Source organism: Pyxicephalus adspersus, chromosome 3, assembly GCF_032062135.1.
Source record: "Pyxicephalus adspersus chromosome 3, UCB_Pads_2.0, whole genome shotgun sequence".
Classification (NCBI taxonomy): Eukaryota; Metazoa; Chordata; class Amphibia; order Anura; family Pyxicephalidae; genus Pyxicephalus; species Pyxicephalus adspersus.
The window spans coordinates 148,501,591-148,507,920 of NC_092860.1; positions in this window are offsets into that span (position 1 = coordinate 148,501,591).

Genomic DNA, 6,330 nt, shown 5'->3' on the forward strand with positions numbered 1-6,330 from the left:
ACCCTGCCCCGAAGAGCTTACAATCTAGTAGGTGGGGGGGATTCATGATTTACATTTAGCTTGATCCACTGCTGCGACACTGTACACAGAATTGTTTATGTATTTAGGGTGCTCAATGCAAATAATTTCCTAAAAAAACTCCAACATATGACAGGTATATAGACAGGTATGCCCAAAGCTAGTATGCAGGCTTTTATCTATGTTGATATGGGCCTTCAATCTTTCATAGATGGTAGTCTTCCATAGCAAAGGTCAAAAAGTTTTACACGATTTTCTGGAGCTTCTATATCAAACAACAGAAAAAGAACATTTTTGGATATGAAGGATGTGATAGTAATGACTTTTGTCTAGACAGGAGTTTTGCTTCAAAGGAGTCTACAGTAAAAAATTAATACAGCTCTATTTTTAACATTGAGCCTGCTTGATATTATGAATAGCTTAGAGAAACGTGTGCTGAGTATAATAGAAAACCATTGCTGATCTGCACAAAATGCTAGCTGCGTGGCAATCTTAAACTTGAAAGACATAAAATGCCAACGCATGCAGACTGTTAGAATTCCAGGTAAGTGACCCAAAAAATGTTGAAGCTGCTGATCAAACAAGCAAAGTGCACCTTTAAAACAAAAAATGGGTTAAAGTATGGAGAGACGTGTTTAGTATACAGCTGGTCAGGTCAAAACCATATAGGAATAGTCTTTGCCAATGTTGGTTTTTAAATGTGGAGTCATCTCCATTCTTGCTTCAGATCTTAAGGACTACTTCAGAACTTAAGGACTACTGACCCACATACCTAATCCATGTAAGCAACTCAATAAGTAGTAATAAGTCAGTAATGGCCAATTCCATATCTCAGGTATCCCAGTGGACACAACATTTTTTGAAAGTGATGCCGATTCCTTCTGATGCCCAACCACCTAAGCAGTTCTAAGGGTTTGATCATATGATTTCTTATGACAAGGAGGTTTTTGAGGGGCTGATGTCAAGCAGATCCTCATCTAGCTGGTTACACCTTAACTCAAGATCCCATTCATTACTATAGTAGTTTTATTATTTCTTTTTACTGTATCATGTTGATATACACTTCTAAAGAGGTGGTGGATAGCGTCCTGGAGAAACTTCCCTCAGACCTGGATCAGGGCATCACTGAGCTCAGGGAGAGTCAAGTGCATACTGTCCCAGAGGGTCTTCTGCAGAATCAGGCCTTGGGAACATGGATGCCAGTCAATGAAACCAACACCTTTGTCATCAAAAATCTGCCTACACACTCTGGCCACGTGAGTCTTGGCATTGTCCTGAACAAGAAGAAACTCAGACCCCACTGCACCAGCATGTTTGGACAATGATCCTGAGAATTTTTTCTTACTGCAGTCAGAGTACCATTAGCTAGCATGTGGAAGTTTGTTTGATCCTTTAAGGATATGCCTCCCAGACCATCAATGACCCATTGCAAAACCAGGGGCATCTCGGGATCTGTTCATGTTTGTCACATGTGCTCAGTCTGAACCTGCTAACGTCTGTGAAAATAACAGGGCGCCAATAGTGAACCTGACATTTTTTTGGGATATATCTGGCAAAAGCAATTTACGCTGCACAGTGCCGAAATGTGGTCATGGGTCCCACTGCAGAGCATCTGTCTACATGCCACCTTCATGGAGTCTGTTTCTGAGAGTTTGGGTAAAAACATGTACATAAGTAGCCTACAGGAGGTCAAGTGTAGGGTTCTGGCAGTGGTTCCCCTGTTCCTCCTAGAAGAAAGACAAATACCAGTTCTATAGTTGGGTTGTTGTACTTCTATGGCTCTTTCAAACTCTTCTTGTGTAAAGGCCATTCACTTGCTATCCCCTTTATGCGCTTGAGAATGTGTTGGCAGGCATACCAAACCAACTTGTAATTGCATGTAATTATGTGTCATCCTGGAGAATGTGGACTACCTGTGAAACTTGAGAGGGCCACACGTACCACCTCATGCTACTGCACATTTCCATTAATGACAACGGCGCTAGCGGAATGCAAGACAGGAAGAATAAGGGGGGGGGGGGGGAATTAATTTTGCTTCTTAACTGGACTGGAATATTGTATTGATTGAGTGCTATCTTTTTGGTATAATATATATATATATATATATATATATATGTGTGTGCGTATATATATATATATATATATACACACAACATGCTGAAAATGTTGGATTGTGTACAGCTTTCCAGCTATAAATATATTTAAATGGAATTTGTCTTCTCAATTGCCACTTAATTACATCCCCATAAGCTTCACATCTATAATTTTGCTATTTTATTCTATACGTCGACTGTGCAGAATACAAAAAGCTTTAATTTAATCTGTTTCTATGATACAAAACAACGTACCTTTCAACGTCAAACTGTAAAATGTTTTCTTCACAGATCTGACAAGGACCTTTTACGTTTGGACCCATTAATTTCATCTGTATAATAAAAGATATATTCATCATTATTAATGTTCATTTAAATGTCCCCAATCATACCGTTATCATACTGTTCAAAGACAACAGACAAAGGTTACGGAACGCAAAGTTCTACATTTTGTTTAGCAGGAGTACAGAATGTTAAATACCTATATGTATAAGACTTCATGCAGTTAGGAGAAAGTAAAAAGTGGACCAAGTATAAAAATTTAATTTTTTTTATCATACCATGTGTTTGTTGTATGTTGTGATGTTGTGACATACACAGTTATATTCATTAATACCTAAAACTCAACTTTTATGTGTCACGCTGGGAGAGACAAAGAGACATAGACGAATGGGTGTGAGCCCTGAGAAGGGCCAAGGTGCAGAATTTAGGCAGGTTCTGCCAGGTTGTGGTCATTGGGCACACCAGGGTAGGTGCCCATGGTTCCAAATCACAAGGCAAGAGAATGATCAAAGAAGGCTGGTGCCGAGGCAGTCAGCAAGCAAGAGGGGTCAGAAAAAAGGCCAGGGGTCAAGAACCAAAAATCCAAGAAATAAACACCAGTCACACGAGGGCCACTGCAGACACAGAGGAACACAGGAGACAGGAAGTGACAGGAGGTGGGTGACACAGGAAGCAACAGGAGGCACAGGTGACACATAGACACCGCAGACACAGGGAAACACAGAAGACACAGGAAGTGACAGGAGGCACAGGTGACAAATAGCCACAGACACAGGGGAACACAGGGGACGCAGGAAATGACAGGAGGCACATGTGACACAGGAAGCGACAGGAGGCACAGGTGACACAGGAAGCGACAGGAGGCACAGGTGACACATGAACACGGCAGACACAGGGAAACACAGAAGACACAGGAAGTGACAGGAGGCACAGGTGACACAGGAGGCACTGGTGACACATGGACACCGCAGACACAGGGGACCACAGGAGATGGAAGAAGCGACAGGAGGCACAGGTGACACAGGAAGCGACAGGAGGGTGGTGTTGTAACCAACCGCAGGGGTATAGAAGCCCCTTTTACCATTTAAACTGCTTAAAAACAAATGCCACCCTTTTCACCTCTATAGATTTGAATTGAAGTGTTTGCAAGCTTTTATTTCAAGAACTTACAATTAAAAAAAAACATCACACTGCTTTTCTAGGCTTTGCAGACACTTTCAGGAACATATGCACACATTTCTATAAGTTTACTATGTTACTACTCTAGGCACCTGGCGGTTACCAGAATTCCAGGATCCATAAACGCCTTTTTTTCCACTGGTTTGAACTAACCCAAGTGAAATTTTAGGCAATTTTTTTTTTTTTGTTAAAAAACTTGCTTAGGGTAAACTATTAGCAAAGAGATACAGACACTACAACTTTCATCATTGGAGCATGGAAAGTTTTTCAGGTGGGTACACCCCCATGCGAGATGCATTTTTCAAAAGCTATGGGGGGACAAACAAGTAAAAATCCTGAAAAAAGAAAAGCAGGAATTAGCTACAAAGTTTTTTTTAATATCCTTATAGTATACATAGATCACAAAGAGGGGACACTTTACAGTAGGAATAAAAAAATAAAAAAGATTGGCCCTGTCGGGCTTTACCTCTTAGGCATATCTAAAACCAAATCAAAGCAATGTATTAAAGCTTACCAGTCCTCAGGGGTGGTAACCACATATGTTTTCTTTTTTTCTTCTGAAGAAGCAGCATTACCACCTGCTGTGAAACATGTTGAGGAACTAAAACACAGTCCCACTATTTTGCCTATAGGAGTGTAAAGCTGGTTCAGCATTTCGCTATATAGAAAGGGCCCTAGGAAATAGTGGGCACTGTTTGGAATATTGACAAAAATCATGTATTCCAAAAAAGTACCCATTATTTGTTAAGGCCCTTTTCCAATATGGAGGTGTTTTCTGTATATATGTCCTTGTATTACATTTCTTTGTAAATACAGTAATGCATCTAAAAGGTTTTTTATGATATTTACTGATGCAATAATACCCTATTTGGTGCCCATAGTTTTTGTTCTCCGTCCTTTCTTACTAGTCCCATCAAACCACTATATAACGAAGAATAAATGAACCTTGGCAGATATGTATGAAGTCCAGCCTGTGTGACAGCCATGGCTGCTTCTATAGGTACATTGCTGTAATGTGTGTGGACATGAAGGAATAGGAAATCTGTTTGCAAGATCATCAGATGAACAAAGGAAAGCAGCCATGTGCAAGAACTGGTGGGCTGCTATATATTACACTTTTGTTTTAATTTAGATGCAATTAATCTAATTCATAAAATAATAGTGTCCCAGAACTATTAGTACTTTCGGTGAGTGTTGGCTATACCGATATCCCCTACCAGTCCTGGTTGAAGTCTGCTGTGTCAAATACTTACCCTTCTCCCCATTGCAACAATCTTGTTTATTCCAATATCATTTATTTCTATAATGGTGGATATTAGGGTGAGAAGCTGGGACATAGCTTACCCATGGAAATGAATGGAGCTGTGGCAAATATGCATACTTTGAAGACAGGAAAGTTTTCTGTAGAAAGCACCCATGGCCCCAGGCTTAGCAATGAAGATTATTAGGACAGATATTTGATCACATAGCTAAACTATACGTAGTACCGGTGGGAATTTAGATATAGTAACATCCTCCCACACCCAACTCTTCACGTTTAGCTTTAAAAGCCACTATCTAAAAAAATCTGCTGCAGGTACAAAGTTCAGGTGTCAGCACAAGCCTGCAACAGCTGTCTATATAAAACCAATATCATATAACTATGGAGAGTACCCACTTTTCCCTGGTTTTAGAGGTTGTGAGATGATTTAGACAAAGGTGGATCAATTAGTTTAACAAAATTTTGTTCAGTAAAATAAGGGTGAAATGTACGAAGAACATCAGCCAGATAGATTTAAAAGGTTGAAATATCAAATGACACAAAAATAACAGTCAGAAGGGGACGTTGGTTATCCAGCCAAGCAACACCAAATGGTGCCTTTCAGATCTTGAAGCAATCAACATTTCACAATAAGTTGTGAGCATAAATCAAAAGCATTGTAGTATTGATAGAGGTGGGTTTACTGGTTCAGCATATTCATAGAAAACCCAAGTCAGGGAGTAGGATGGGTTGAATGGATCTATTAGTTGTACTAAGCTATAGTGAAGGATGTACGAAAAGTGAGGAGTCCTGATGATATCTGAAGGATTGTGTGTTTCCAGGACCCTTATCGGTGTGTTTTCTTGTTTGTAGCTTTGGTGTTAACTATGCCTAGGTTAATCCCACCTGAATTTAGCAGGAAACGTCACTAGGTGCCAATTGATGGCATCTGTCAACAGATCAGCAGTGGGGAAGCACAATCTTTACTTAGGTGTTAAAGGACTTTATTCTTTAAGGGCAGCAGAGGATGGTTCAAGACCCAATGACATACCCATGGAAAAATATTTGACTCTAATTTCCAAATGGCCAACTTTACTGGTCAGGTTCTCTAGCTATGGCACTTGGTAGGTATGGATGTTTTCTGATTAGGAGGGAAAGGCATTATGTCTCAGACAGATATAACAAGGTTTTATAACACCTGTCAGCCTCCATTTTTGGTTCTTCAGCCATCACCATACTGTCCTACTGAGAAATCTGTTTGAATCACAGCCTAGATGGTAACATCAGCTAAGTAAGACAACTAAGCCTGTAAAATGTTGTGTACAGCTTGGCATAAAATTCTATCAGATACATAAAAGAAGTCACAGACTATAAATAAATAATCCCCTGAATATTCCTGCATGTGTCTTAATATTTAATAGAGATAAATTATGGGAAAGAAAATTCTGAGGCATCTGTTTTCATCTTCAGTGTCGATCTCTTGACAACGGAAGGAAATTATTTTTTTATAAATATACA